Source organism: Thermobia domestica, chromosome 16, assembly GCF_964235325.1.
Source record: "Thermobia domestica chromosome 16, izTheDome1.hap1.1, whole genome shotgun sequence".
Classification (NCBI taxonomy): domain Eukaryota; kingdom Metazoa; phylum Arthropoda; class Insecta; order Zygentoma; family Lepismatidae; genus Thermobia; species Thermobia domestica.
Genome location: NC_137469.1, coordinates 145,069,439 through 145,087,051, shown reverse-complemented (window position 1 = coordinate 145,087,051; position 17,613 = coordinate 145,069,439). Strand labels below are relative to the sequence as shown.

General features: G+C 35.8%; 1 protein-coding gene across 1 annotated transcript in view; it reads left to right on the top strand.

The window, feature by feature from the left end:
* Nucleotides 1-17,613, top strand: part of LOC145672647 (phospholipid-transporting ATPase ABCA3-like) — a 228,203-nt gene that overhangs the window by 20,103 nt on the left and 190,487 nt on the right. The window lies entirely within an intron of this gene.

Genomic DNA, 17,613 nt, shown 5'->3' with positions numbered 1-17,613 from the left:
GCTCCGTTAATTGTTCTCAAGACGTCCAAGCTATTTTCAATTTCCATCCATGTGTTATTCAACATTTCAGGATTCACTGTGTCTAGTGTGTCCCTTATCCTCTTATTGAGTATTGGCATATCATGGACAGGTGTTGCGTAAACCCTGTTTTTAACGTAACCCCACAAGAAGAAGTCAAGGTGGGTTTGTCTGGGGATCGTGGGGGCCATGGTATTGGCGATCTCTCCCCAACCATCGGTTGGGAAAAATTTCATCGATAAATGAACGGTCTGAAACACTTTCTGTTGCAATAAACCACCGCCCGCTGGAGTCACCCGCTTTCCTCGTTCTAAACTGCCTGTCGAAAGAACGTTTTGTAGCGTATGACAAAAGCAAAAAAATGGCCGCTAGGTAGAAGGGTCAGCCGAGGCTTGTACTCATCAAGTTTAGTGTATAATCTGGTATATTTTTTTCCTTCAATTTTTTGAAGAAATTGTTGTATTTACATTCTCCATTGATTTTATCTCTTGCTTTATAATATTTTACTTCTAATAAATAAATGAACAAATTCCGCTTATCTATTATCACAAGATATTAGAAAGACAACAAAAAAGTAAAGCACAATAGACCTACTTCTATATCAAAATTATCGTCAGCTGCACAAGGAATAGAAGGGAATATCGAAGAACGGCTATCGGAGGACCAGTTTGGATTCAAGAGAAAAAGGGCAACAAGGGAAGCAATACTGAGTCTAAGGTTGATCATGAAACAGCACATCAGAATAAACAAACCAATTGTGATAGCATTTGTAGATATAGAGGAAGCTTTTGACAACGTAGATTGGAGTATCATGTTCAGAGCATTGAAGAATCTGAAAGTGGATTACAGAGCCAGAAGAATAATATGCCAGCTTTATAGGAACCAGACAGCTGTTATACGAAGAGATCAGAAGGAAGCAAGAATAAGTAAAGGAGTGAGGCAAGGATGTGGACTACCACCTCTCCTGTTCAACGTCTATATATAAAAGAGGCTATGAAAGAATTCTTTGATAAAAACGAGAAAGGCTTAAAAGTATATGGTCAGGTTTTCAGCTGAATAAGGTTTGCCAATGACATAGCATTGATAGCGGAGAACGAAAAGGACTTGCAGGAAGCACTTTAAAACAGTGGCGTCATTTCAGATTTCGCTTGGGAGGGGGCAAGAGCACCACCGACCTAAGACTTTCACGTTTTGTACTAGTATGTTAATAGACAATTTATTAAAGTATATGTATTCTTCAAACTATTGGGAGGGGCAATTGCCCTCTCCTGCCCTCCCTAATGACGCCCCTGCTTTAAAACTTGAACGACCAACTGGAAACAACATGTTAAATGAAGATAAATAAGAAGAAAACCAAAGTGATGAAGTGCACAAGAGCAGGACAGGAGTAGGCAAACGTATGGCTTAGTACCGGTCTGGAGCAATCACGGGCCCTCGGCTAAAGTTGGTTGTGGGCCCCCTGATCAAGAAACTTTTCACAGCGTATCTTCGGTACTTACAACAATGATTAAAGGTTTGTTTACGAAACAAAAAAAAGTTTCTGAAGTATTTTAAATCTATGTGTATTACGATAAAGAACAAGGTAAAACATACTTAAGCAATATAACGTAGATATAAATCATGATATAGGTTTCGGCGTCAGTTCAGCATTGGACTATATGATATAATGAGGCTATGAGTGAAATAAAGAGAAATGTGTTGATATGGCAAAATTATGCAAAACCCGTATAGTGATAAACATTTTTCTATTCTATGAGAATTAATGGCAAATATTTAACGTGTAATACAACATTTATATGACCACACAACTGTAAAAAGATGAAAATATTGCTATGCACTAACAAAGTGAAGCTTATTCTAGATTTATATTAATAAAAACAGGCAAATTATTGATTATTACTAATAAATAATTACAATATCATAAAGCACATAATTGTAAGATTGAAAGTGACTCAGACACACACAGGAACTACAAAGTATCAGGAACATATAAATACATTAATTTTCTTTTCAAAACTTCGCTTGTCACCGCAATTTCATCAATAACTTTATTTTTGTCCAAATTTATAAACAAGTCTCTCTCAACATTCATCAACATGACTTCAATTCTCAATGTGTCCGGGATTTCTCCAGATGAAAGGTGGTAGCCTATATATTGCATATACTGCATAGAGGAATTTCTGACATGAGGATCTCTGCAATAGATAGCTTTCTAAAGAAATCTACTTAAAATAAACTCATAAGCAACATTCGTTCTCTTCAGTAACCAAATTTGTCTCTCGAGAAATGAAACCTATTTTGCAACCACTGGCGCAAATCCCGGGGGTTGAGAGGGACATGTCCCCACAGCAATCTTTGAACTGGGTGGGACTGTCCCCCCTAATAATCCGATTTGAAATGTGTTTTCTGGGAAATTATTAGAACAAGTGTCCTAAAATTTTAATGTGGATCTTTGTGGATGCCTAAGTAGAAACATACCAATTATAAATATTTCCACTTAGGCATCCACAAAGATCCACATTAAAATTTTAGGACACTTGTTCTAATAATGTGAATTTATTCAGATATTCAGATTTCAGAATGTGTTCACGACAATGATTTGTAATACTAATAGTACCACTACTTCCTGTACATCGCAGTAGCGTAGCCAGAGTGTGGGTCCAGGGGGTCTGATCCCCGAAATTTGGAAAAGTAAAAAAAGTAAGCCTAAAATCGAGTTTTCAGCCAAAAAATTTCCGGTGCAGGACTCCCGGACGCCCCCGAAATTAACTTCTACCTGACCACCCAAATTAAGTTAAATCCTTGCTACGCCACTGGTACATCGCCTGATATATAATATACAACAGGTTCACCTCAGAAATCAGATTAATCTCTCTCCTCTCCCCTCAGAATAAACCACAAATCTGTTTGCCTCCCACCCACCCCCTCAGAATAAGCCTCAAGTCTGCTCATCTCCCAATGTTGAAGGCAACTCTGCTCTCTTGATCCTCCACAGCATTGTTTCTCAACTGCATAAATATTTTGAACATCGCAAAAAAAAAAAAAAAAAAAAAATCCCCTCAATGTTGAAGACCGATTTACGCCGATGTCTGTCCCTCACTCTCTTGCAATGTGGCATAACTCATTTGATTAACATTAAATCTAATTATTTTTGTCTCTCGCTCGCTCTTAATGTCACCTCACCCTTATGCAGTGTTCGAATTGACTGGCACATGACGGGAAAATCCCCCTTGTAAAAATATCCTCATTGTATATCACAGAAACTACGTAATATATCTGCTTAAATAAGTATTTCCCCCTTTCACACATACATACAAAAACGCACACACACAAACACACACTTGTCTCTATCTCACACACAGTAATGTAAGCAATTTTCCCTGATACGGAAGTTTAATTCGAACACTGTCTGCTATTACAATTATTGTTACTTTTGCTCACCTGTACTTGAACAACAGTCAGAACTATTCTGTTGTTCACTCTCAGCAGAACGACGAAAATATGAATGAATTAAAGTATTTGCTTTTTTCAAATGTTCTTCTCTTTCTTTTCTCCTCTTCCGTTTTGCAGCACCACTTGTTGAACTCATTTTCTACAGCTTGTTACATGACGCTCATGTCCACAATGATTGTCGCATATCTATAAATGTCTTCTTGTAAGAATATAATTCCATAATTATTTTGTAGGGTAGTTTTAATACTGATACTATGTGTATAATTGGGAAATGTATATTTGTGGTACATTTCATAGGAAAAAAATTATAAATACAAGAATTAGAATGAGTAAAAAAAAAAAAAAATATGTTGCTAAATGAACAAGCAAGTTTTATTTTCGTTTTATTGTTCTAATTTACTGCTCTTTTGACATGAAATTTTCCACACACATGTCTTTGCCGATTACACACATACTAACATTATAAGAAATACCGGACGAGTTCGTTATTAAATTATATTCCTACGACAACATATTTATAGACATGCGACAATAATTTTGCACATGAGTGTACATTCTCAAAATCAACTCATAGTCATTACAAAGGACTTTTCAACTTGCAGGACGTAGAAATTACCAAATACATATCACTAACAGTTTTAGGGGCCACGGTGGCTCAGTGGTAGAGCGTTCACCTCTGGTGCTTGGGGTCCCGGGTTCGACCCCAGCCCCCGCCAGGTAAACTTTGTAGTGGACAAACACCGTGTGCGTGGTTTTTTCTGGGTTCTCCCGTTTCCTCCCACTTTCTTCATTCCACCATTTCATTCATTTCTCATAATCACCGTCTCCTTTAGCCTAACCGGCATAACCGTAAGACGGAAAACTCAAAGATTTCATTTCATTTTTCATTAACAGTTTCGCTTACAAAACAAGCCTGAACGTACACGAATATATTTTGCTATACATCACTTCTGAATTGTGCTTCCGAAATACTATCGCGTGACCTCTGACTTCGCTTCACCTACAAACAATCCCTGTTCGCTGGTTTGCATCCACATGCACTTGGCTTGAGATGATTCATTGTGCACTGTTGCCAAAATAAGAAGCAAAAAAGGATGAGGCTTAACATTGAAAGGAGGGCGACAAGCTTACGCTGACCTCACCCCACCATAAACACCCAATAATAGACTAAGCTACCGCTTCAATCTTTTTTCTAGTGATTAAATGACTGTTTTAAGGAAGTTATACATGCAGAGAACTCACATAGGAAAATGTCTTGGAATTAAAAAAAATGTTTAGTAAACTATTTCACCCGTTTTTGTCGGGAACTAATACAATGTTAATGTTAGAGAATTTTAGGAAAACCTGTGAAAAATGCGAAAAGAAAGGAACAATAAATCTATGAAAACTGTCACAAAGGAAAGTGCAGCAACTATAAAGTCCGATGGGAAATAGCATAACAGGTAAATAGTTTTCGGTACTGTATCTTAGGTAATGTTATTAGAGAAGATACCGTATGAACTGTGAACTGAAAATTAAAGTTATATAGGAAAAAATGTCATTATATCCAACTTACTTTTTTAATATTTTGAGGGCCCCTACAAGAGAGGCGCCTTAAGCTATAGCTTGTTATGTGTAAATCTGGTACTGATTCTTTTTTAACTGGTTTTCAAGCATTACTATAAACTATGTTGTTGTGTTTTAAAATTATCAGTAGTTAATTCTCTTTTTCTATTCTAAACATCTGATAACTAAGTTATTTTTTGTTTTAAATATTTATTTTCCTATTGGTCCGGGCCCTCCCAAAAGCTCTCGGGCGCTCGGCGATTGCCGAGCAGCCGGTCTAACCGGCAAAACGTACCTCCGCAAATAAATACCCCCGGTATAATATGCCTAGGCAAAATGTACCTCCCAATAAAAGACGGTCTCTTTTGATAAACAATATAATACTCATCCAAGGAATTCATATCTCCAATCCATACCAAAACAAATACACATTGTCGGTACATCAAAGGTGGCTTATTGTAAACACACTACATAATACTCTACAGGGGGGTAATTATTGCCTAGGCAATTTATACCCCCCTCCCATATTTCATTAAAAACATATTGTCGGCACATCAAAGGTGGCTTATTGTTAACACACTACATAATACTCCACAGGGGGGTAATTATTGCCTAGGCAATTTATACCCCCTCCCATATTTCACTAAATACACATTGTCGGCACATCAAAGGTAGCTTATTAACATACTACATAATACTCAACAGGGGGGTAATTATTGCCTAGGCAATTTATACCCCCTCCCATATTTCATTAAATACACATTGTCGGCACATCAAAGGTAGCTTATTGTTAACATACTACAAAATACTCAACAGGGGGGTAATTATTGGATAAGCAATTTATACCCCCCTCCCATATTTCATTAAATACACATTGTCGGTACATCAAAGGTAGCTTATTGTTAACATACTACATAATACTCAACAGGGGGGTAATTAATGCTAAGGCAATTTATACCCCCCTCCCATATTTCATTAAATACACATTGTCGGCACATCAAAGGTAGTTTATTGTTAAAATACTACATAATACTCAACAGGGGGTAATTATTGCCTAGGCAATTTATACCTCCCTACCATATTTCATTAAATACTAGTTGTCGGTACATCAAAGGTAGCTTATTGTTAAAATACTACATAATACTCAACAGAGGGGGAATTATTGCCTAGGCAATTTATACCTCCCTACTATATTTCATTAAATACTAGTTGTCGGTACATCAAAGGTGGCTTATTGTTAACATACTACATAATACTCAACAGGGGGGTAATTATTGCCTAGGCAATTTATACCCCCTCCCATATTTCATTAAATACACATTGTCGGTACATCAAAAATAGCTTATTGTTAAAATACTACATAATACTTAACAGGGGGGTAATTATTGCCTAGGCAATTTATACCCCCTCCCATATTTCATTAAATACACATTGTCGGCACATCAAAGGTAGCTTATTGTTAACATAGTACATAATACTCAACAGGCGGGTAATTATTGCCTAGGCAATTTATACCCCCCTTCCATATTTTATTAAATACACATTGTCGGTACATCAAACGTAGCTTATTGTTAACATACTACATAATACTCAACAGGGGGGTAATTATTGCCTAGGCAATTTATACCACCCTCCCATATTTCATTAAATACACATTGTCGGCACATCAAAGGTAGCTTATTGTTAACATACTATATAATACTCAACAAGGGGGTAATTATTGCCTAGGCAATTTATACCCCCCACCCATATTTCATTAAGTACTAGTTGTCGGTACATCAAAGGTAGCTTATTGTTAACATACTACATAATACTCAACAGGAGGGTAATTATTGCCTAGGCAATTTATACCTCCCTACCATATTTCATTAAATACACATTGTCGGCACATCAAAGGTAGCTTATTATTAACATACTACATAATACTCAACAGAGGGGTAATTATTGCCTAGGCAATTTATACCCCCCTCCCATATTTCATTAAATACACATTGTCGGCACATCAAAAGTAGCTTATTGTTAACATACTACATAATACTCTACAGGGGGGTAATTATTGCCTAGGCAATTTATACCCCCCTCCCATATTTTATTAAATACACATTATCGGTACATCAAAGGTAGCTTATTGTTAACATACTACATAACATTAAACAGGGGGGTAATTATTGCCTAGGCAATTTATACCTCCCTTCCATATTTCATTAAATACTAGTTGTCGGTACATCAAAGATAGCTTATTGTTAACATACTACATAATACTCAACAGGGGGTAATTATTGCCTAGGCAATTTATACCTCCCTACCATATTTCATTAAATACTAGTTGTCGGTACATCAAAGGTAGCTTATTGTTAACATATTACATAATACTCAACAGGGGGGTAATTATTGCCTAGGCAATTTATACTCCCTCCCATGTTTCATTAAATACTAGTTGTCGGTACATCAAAGGTAGCTTATTGTTAACATACTACATAATACTCAACAGGGGGGTAATTATTGCCTAGGCAATTTATACCCCCCTCCCATATTTCATTAAATACACATTGTCGGCACATCAAAGGTAGCTTATTGTTAACATACTACATAATACTCAACAGGGGGGTAATTATTGCCTAGGCAATTTATACCCCCTCCCATATTTCATTAAATACTAGTTGTCGGTACATCAAAGGTAGCTTATTGTTAACATACTACATAATATTCAACAGGGGGGTAATTATTGCCTAGGCAATTTATACCCCCTCCCATATTCCATTAAATACACATTGTCGGCACATCAAAGGTAGCTTATTGTTAACATAATACAAGATACTCAACAGGGGGTAATTATTGCCTAGGAATTTATACCCCCCTCCCATATTTCATTAAATACTAGTTGTCGGTACATCAAAGGTAGCTTATTGTAAACATACTACATAATACTCAACAGGGGGTAATTATTGCCTAAGCACTTTTTACCTCCCTTCCATATTTCATTAAATACTAGTTGTCGGTACATCAAAGGTAGCTTATTGTTAACATACTACATAATACTCAACAGGGGGGTAATTATTGCCTATGCAACTTATACCCCCCTCCCATGTTTCATTAAATACTAGTTGTCGTTACATCAAAGGTAGCTTATTGTTAACATACTACATAATACTCAACAAGGGGGTAATTATTGCCTAGGCAATTTATACCCCACTCCCATTTATCATTAAATATTAGTTGTCGGTACATCAAACGTACTTATTGTTAACATACTACATAATACTCAACAGGGGCGTAATAATTGCCTAGACAATTTATACCTCCCTACCACATTTCATTAAATACTAGCTGTCGGTACATCAAAGGTAGCTTATTGTTAACATACTACATAACACTCAACAGGGCGGTAATTATTTCCTAGGCAATTTATACCCCCCTCCCATATTTCATTAAATACACATTGTCGGCACATCAAAGGTAGCTTATTGTTAACATACTACATAATACTCAACAGGGGGGTAATTATTGCCTATGCAACTTATACCCCCCTCCCATATTTCATTAAATATACATTGTCGGTACATCAAAGGTAGCTTAATAATAACACACTGCATAATACTCAACAGGGGGGTAATTATTGCCTAGGCAATTTATACCTCCCTACTATATTTCATTAAATGCTAGTTGTCGGTACATCAAAGGTGGCTTATTGTTAACACACTGCATAATACTCAACAGGGGGGTTATTATTGCCTAGGCAATTTATAACCCCCTCCCATATTTCATTAAATACTAGTTGTCGGTACATCAAAGTTAGCTTAATAATAACACACTGCATAATACTCAACAGAGGGGTAATTATTGCCTAGGCAATTTATACCTCCCTACCATATTTCATTAAATACACATTGTCGGTACATCAAAGGTAGCTTAATAATAATGAAATGCATAATACTCAACAGGGGGTAATTTTTTCCTAGGCAATTTATAACTCCGTACCATATTTCATTAAATACACATTGTCGGTACATCAAAGGTGTCTTATTGTTAACACACTACATAATACTCAACAGGGGGGTAATTATTGCCTAGGCAATTTATACCTCCCTCCGATATTTCCTTATATACTTGTTATCGGTACATCAAAGGTAGCTTATTGTTAACATACTACATAATACTCAACAGGGGGTAACTATTGCCTAGGCAATTTATCCCCCCCTCCCATATTTCATTAAATACACATTGTCGGCACATCAAAGGTAGCTTGTTGTTAAAATACTACATAATACTCAACAGCGGGGTATTATTGCCTAGGCAATTTATACCCCCTCCCATATTTCATTAAATACACATTGCCTGTACATCAAAGGTCGCTTATTGTTAACATACTACATAATACTCAACAGGGGGGTAATTATTGCTTAGGCAATTTATACCCCCTTCAATATTTCATTAAACACACATTGTCGGCACATCAAAGGTAGCTTATTGTTAACATACTACATAATACTCAACAGGGGGGTAATTATTGCCTAGACAATTTATACCCCCTCCCATATTTCATTAAATACTAGTTGTCGGTACATCAAAGGTAGCTTATTGTTAACATACTACATAATACTCAACAAGGGGGGTAATTATTGCCTAGGCAATTTATACCTCCCTATCATATTTCATTAAATACACATTGTCGGCACATCAAAGGTAGCTTATTGTTAACATACTACATAATACTCAACAGGGGGGTAATTATTGCCTAGGCAATTTATACCTCCCTACCATATTTCATTAAATACTAGTTGTCGGTACATCAAAGGTAGTTTATTGTTAACATACTACATATTACTCAACAGGGAAGGTAATTATTGCCTAGCCAATTTATACCTCCCTACCATATTTCATTAAATACTAGTTGTCGGTACATCAAAGGTAGCTTATTACTAACATACTACATAATACTCAACAGGGGGTAATTATTGCCTAGGCAATTTATACTTCCCTACCATATTTCATTAAATACTAGTTGTCGGTACATCAAAGGTAGCTTATTGTTAACATACTACATAATACTCAACAGGGGGGTAATTATTGCCTAGGCAATTTATACCCCCCTCCCATATTTCATTAAATACACATTGTCGGCACATCAAAGGTAGCTTATTGTTAACATACTACATAATACTCAACAGGGGGTAATTATTGCCTAGGCAATTTTGTACCTTCCTACCATATTTCATTAAATACTAGTTGTCGGTACATCAAAGGTAGCTTATTGTTAACATACTAGATAATACTCAACATTGAGGTAATTATTGCCTAGGCAATTTATACCCCCTCCCATATTTCATTAAATACTAGTATACTACATAATACTCAAGAAGGGTGTAGTTATTGCCTAGGCAATTTATAACTCCGTACCATATTTCATTAAATACACATTGTCGGTACATCAAAGGTGGCTTATTGTTAACACACTGCATAATACTCAACAGGGGGGTTATTATTGCCTAGGCAATTTATAACCCCCTCCCATATTTCATTAAATACTAGTTGTCGGTACATCAAAGTTAGCTTAATAATAACACACTGCATAATACTCAACAGAGGGGTAATTATTGCCTAGGCAATTTATACCTCCCTACCATATTTCATTAAATACACATTGTCGGTACATCAAAGGTGGCTTAATAATAATGAAATGCATAATACTCAACAGGGGGTAATTTTTTCCTAGGCAATTTATAACTCCGTACCATATTTCATTAAATACACATTGTCGGTACATCAAAGGTGTCTTATTGTTAACACACTACATAATACTCAACAGGGGGGTAATTATTGCCTAGGCAATTTATACCTCCCTCCGATATTTCCTTATATACTTGTTATCGGTACATCAAAGGTAGCTTATTGTTAACATACTACATAATACTCAACAGGGGGTAATTATTGCCTAGGCAATTTATCCCCCCCTCCCATATTTCATTAAATACACATTGTCGGCACATCAAAGGTAGCTTGTTGTTAAAATACTACATAATACTCAACAGCGGGGTATTATTGCCTAGGCAATTTATACCCCCTCCCATATTTCATTAAATACACATTGCCTGTACATCAAAGGTCGCTTATTGTTAACATACTACATAATACTCAACAGGGGGGTAATTATTGCTTAGGCAATTTATACCCCCTTCAATATTTCATTAAACACACATTGTCGGCACATCAAAGGTAGCTTATTGTTAACATACTACATAATACTCAACAGGAGGGGTAATTATTGCCTAGACAATTTATACCCCCTCCCATATTTCATTAAATACTAGTTGTCGGTACATCAAAGGTAGCTTATTGTTAACATACTACATAATACTCAACAAGGGGGGTAATTATTGCCTAGGCAATTTATACCTCCCTACCATATTTCATTAAATACACATTGTCGGCACATCAAGGGTAGCTTATTGTTAACATACTACATAATACTCAACAGGGGGGTAATTATTGCCTAGGCAATTTATACCTCCTTACCATATTTCATTAAATACTAGTTGTCGGTACATCAAAGGTAGTTTATTGTTAACATACTACATAATACTCAACAGGGGGGTAATTATTGCCTAGCCAATTTATACCTCCCTACCATATTTCATTAAATACTAGTTGTCGGTACATCAAAGGTAGCTTATTGCTAACATACTACATAATACTCAACAGGGGGTAATTATTGCCTAGGCAATTTATACTTCCCTACCATATTTCATTAAATACTAGTTGTCGGTACATCAAAGGTAGCTTATTGTTAACATACTACATAATACTCAACAGGGGGGTAATTATTGCCTAGGCAATTTATACCCCCCTCCCATATTTCATTAAATACACATTGTCGGCACATCAAAGGTAGCTTATTGTTAACATACTACATAATACTCAACAGGGGGTAATTATTGCCTAGGCAATTTTGTACCTTCCTACCATATTTCATTAAATACTAGTTGTCGGTACATCAAAGGTAGCTTATTGTTAACATACTAGATAATACTCAACATTGGGGTAATTATTGCCTAGGCAATTTATACCCCCCTCCCATATTTCATTAAATACTAGTATACTACATAATACTCAAGAAGGGTGTAGTTATTGCCTAGGCAATTTATACCTCCCTACCATATTTCATTAAATACTAGTTGTCGGTACATCAAAGGTAGCTTATTGTTAACATACTACATAGTACTCAACAGGGGGGTAATTATTGCCTATGCAACTTATACCCCCCTCCCATATTTCATTAAATACACATTGTCGGTACATCAAAGGTAGCTTAATAATAACACACTGCATAATACTCAACAGGGGGGTAATTATTGCCTAGGCAATTTATACCTCCCTACTATATTTCATTAAATGCTAGTTGTCGGTACATCAAAGGTGGCTTATTGTTAACACACTGCATAATACTCAACAGGGGGGTTATTATTGCCTAGGCAATTTATAACCCCCTCCCATATTTCATTAAATACTAGTTGTCGGTACATCAAAGTTAGCTTAATAATAACACACTGCATAATACTCAACAGAGGGGTAATTATTGCCTAGGCAATTTATACCTCCCTACCATATTTCATTAAATACACATTGTCGGTACATCAAAGGTAGCTTAATAATAATGAAATGCATAATACTCAACAGGGGGTAATTTTTTCCTAGGCAATTTATAACTCCGTACCATATTTCATTAAATACACATTGTCGGTACATCAAAGGTGTCTTATTGTTAACACACTACATAATACTCAACAGGGGGGTAATTATTGCCTAGGCAATTTATACCTCCCTCCGATATTTCCTTATATACTTGTTATCGGTACATCAAAGGTAGCTTATTGTTAACATACTACATAATACTCAACAGGGGGTAATTATTGCCTAGGCAATTTATCCCCCCCTCCCATATTTCATTAAATACACATTGTCGGCACATCAAAGGTAGCTTGTTGTTAAAATACTACATAATACTCAACAGCGGGGTATTATTGCCTAGGCAATTTATACCCCCTCCCATATTTCATTAAATACACATTGCCTGTACATCAAAGGTCGCTTATTGTTAACATACTACATAATACTCAACAGGGGGGTAATTATTGCTTAGGCAATTTATACGCCCTTCAATATTTCATTAAACACACATTGTCGGCACATCAAAGGTAGCTTATTGTTAACATACTACATAATACTCAACAGGGGGGTAATTATTGCCTAGACAATTTATACCCCCTCCCATATTTCATTAAATACTAGTTGTCGGTACATCAAAGGTAGCTTATTGTTAACATACTACATAATACTCAACAAGGGGGGTAATTATTGCCTAGGCAATTTATACCTCCCTATCATATTTCATTAAATACACATTGTCGGCACATCAAAGGTAGCTTATTGTTAACATACTACATAATACTCAACAGGGGGGTAATTATTGCCTAGGCAATTTATACCTCCCTACCATATTTCATTAAATACTAGTTGTCGGTACATCAAAGGTAGTTTATTGTTAACATACTACATATTACTCAACAGGGAAGGTAATTATTGCCTAGCCAATTTATACCTCCCTACCATATTTCATTAAATACTAGTTGTCGGTACATCAAAGGTAGCTTATTACTAACATACTACATAATACTCAAAAGGGGGTAATTATTGCCTAGGCAATTTATACTTCCCTACCATATTTCATTAAATACTAGTTGTCGGTACATCAAAGGTAGCTTATTGTTAACATACTACATAATACTCAACAGGGGGGTAATTATTGCCTAGGCAATTTATACCCCCCTCCCATATTTCATTAAATACACATTGTCGGCACATCAAAGGTAGCTTATTGTTAACATACTACATAATACTCAACAGGGGGTAATTATTGCCTAGGCAATTTTGTACCTTCCTACCATATTTCATTAAATACTAGTTGTCGGTACATCAAAGGTAGCTTATTGTTAACATACTAGATAATACTCAACATTGAGGTAATTATTGCCTAGGCAATTTATACCCCCTCCCATATTTCATTAAATACTAGTATACTACATAATACTCAAGAAGGGTGTAGTTATTGCCTAGGCAATTTATACCTCCCTACCATATTTCATTAAATACTAGTTGTCGGTACATCAAAGGTAGCTTATTGTTAACATACGACATAATACTCAACAGGGGGGTAATTATTGCATAGGCAATTTATACCCCCCTCCCATATTTCATTAAATACACATTGTGGGCACATCAAAGGTAGCTTATTGTCAACATACTACATAATACTCAGCAGGGGGTAATTATTGCCTAGGCAATTTTGTACCTCATTACCATATTCCATTAAATACACATTGTCGGTACATCAAAGGTAGCTTAATAATAACAAACTGCATAATACTCAACAGAGGGGTAATTATTGCCTAGGCAATTTATACCTCCCTACCATATTTCATTAAATACACATTGTCGGTACATCAAAGGTAGCTTAATAATAATGACTCAACAGGGGGTAATTTTTTCCTAGGCAATTTATAACTCCGTACCATATTTCATTAAATACACATTGTCGGTACATCAAAGGTGGCTTATTGTTAACACACTGCATAATACTCAACAGGGGGGTTATTATTGCCTAGGCAATTTATAACCCCCTCCCATATTTCATTAAATACACATTGTCGGCACATCAAAGGTAGCTTAATAATAACACACTGCATAATACTCAACAGAGGGGTAATTATTGCCTAGGCAATTTATACCTCCCTACCATATTTCATTAAATACACATTGTCGGTACATCAAAGGTAGCTTAATAATAATGAAATGCATAATACTCAACAGGGGGTAATTTTTTCTTAGGCAATTTATAACTCCGTACCATATTTCATTAAATACACATTGTCGGTACATCAAAGGTGTCTTATTGTTAACACACTACATAATACTCAACAGGGGGGTAATTATTGCCTAGGCAATTTATACCTCCCTCCGATATTTCCTTATATACTTGTTATCGGTACATCAAAGGTAGCTTATTGTTAACATACTACATAATACTCAACAGGGGGTAATTATTGCCTAGGCAATTTATCCCCCCCTCCCATATTTCATTAAATACACATTGTCGGCACATCAAAGGTAGCTTGTTGTTAACATACTACATAATACTCAACAGCGGGGTATTATTGCCTAGGCAATTTATACCCCCTCCCATATTTCATTAAATACACATTGCCTGTACATCAAAGGTCGCTTATTGTTAACATACTACATAATACTCAACAGGGGGGTAATTATTGCTTAGGCAATTTATACCCCCTTCAATATTTCATTAAACACACATTGTCGGCACATCAAAGGTAGCTTATTGTTAACATACTACATAATACTCAACAGGAGGGGTAATTATTGCCTAGACAATTTATACCCCCTCCCATATTTCATTAAATACTAGTTGTCGGTACATCAAAGGTAGCTTATTGTTAACATACTACATAATACTCAACAAGGGGGGTAATTGTTGCCTAGGCAATTTATACCTCCCTACCATATTTCATTAAATACACATTGTCGGCACATCAAAGGTAGCTTATTGTTAACATACTACATAATACTCAACAGGGGGGTAATTATTGCCTAGGCAATTTATACCTCCTTACCATATTTCATTAAATACTAGTTGTCGGTACATCAAAGGTAGTTTATTGTTAACATACTACATAATACTCAACAGGGGGGTAATTATTGCCTAGCCAATTTATACCTCCCTACCATATTTCATTAAATACTAGTTGTCGGTACATCAAAGGTAGCTTATTGCTAACATACTACATAATACTCAACAGGGGGTAATTATTGCCTAGGCAATTTATACTTCCCTACCATATTTCATTAAATACTAGTTGTCCGTACATCAAAGGTAGCTTATTGTTAACATACTACATAATACTCAACAGGGGGGTAATTATTGCCTAGGCAATTTATACCCCCCTCCCATATTTCATTAAATACACATTGTCGGCACATCAAAGGTAGCTTATTGTTAACATACTACATAATACTCAACAGGGGGTAATTATTGCCTAGGCAATTTTGTACCTTCCTACCATATTTCATTAAATACTAGTTGTCGGTACATCAAAGGTAGCTTATTGTTAACATACTAGATAATACTCAACATTGGGGTAATTATTGCCTACGGAATTTATACCCCCCTCCCATATTTCATTAAATACTAGTATACTACATAATACTCAAGAAGGGTGTAGTTATTGCCTAGGCAATTTATACCTCCCTACCATATTTCATTAAATACTAGTTGTCGGTACATCAAAGGTAGCTTATTGTTAACATACTACATAATACTCAACAGGGGGGTAATTATTGCCTAGGCAATTTATACCCCCCTCCCATATTTCATTAAATACACATTGTCGGCACATCAAAGGTAGCTTATTGTTAACATACTACATAATACTCAGCAGGGGGTAATTATTGCCTAGGCAATTTTGTACCTCATTACCATATTTCATTAAATACACATTGTCGGTACATCAAAGGTAGCTTAATAATAACACACTGCATAATACTCAACAGGGGGTAACTATTGCCTAGGCAATTTATACCTCCCTACCATATTTCATTAAATACTAGTTGTCGGTACATCAAAGGTGTCTTATTGTTAACACACTACATAATACTCAACAGGGGGGTAATTATTGCCTAAGCAATTTATACCTCCCTCCGATATTTCCTTATATACTTGTTATCGGTACATCAAAGGTAGCTTAATAACAACATAGTTCATAATACTCAACAGGGGGGTAGTTATTGCCTAGGCAATTTATACTCCCTCCCATATTTCAATAAATACTAGTTGTCGGTACATCAAAGGTTGCTTAATAATAACACATTATACGTGTCGTGTATCTCACATTTTTTTTGCAAAGTTACAACATTGCCAATAGTAGCTAAGTGAAGTAAAACGTATGAACAATGAATTGATAACTCCATTAATTTATTAGTTGCCATGTTTAGTGTATGAGAATGAATGATATCGAGGATAAACGCAATATTTTGAAGAATGGGTGTGAAGTGTACTTGACTGGAATATAAATGTAACAAATGAATGAAATGTTAAACAATATGAATGAATGTGGTCTAGAAAGAAGTTTTGAAAATACGTCACAGTAAGTATCTACTGTCTTTGGAATAATGCTGGTATATGTGGTTCCGAAGTTTCTAACTTCAGCTACTTTTAATACTATTATTGGTTTTCTTGTAGTATTTCGTTGGTTTGGAAACATGCTTATAAATTGGTATTTATTGCCTTTAGGCATCTAAAGCTCGGGCCGGTGTCACAGGATTTTTTTAACCCTGGAAACGTTTACCCCCTGGAAAGTTTTTCCCCCTGGAAATCTTTACCCCCTTGTCGGTTTCTGATAATTTCAAAGGAAAAGTCAAAAGTTACATTAAAAATTCATATCGTTCAAAGTGATCTCCCAGTGTATGCACTCACTTTGGTCAAGATGGCTTTAAATCCGAATATTTGGTAGGGGGTAAAAATTTCCTAGA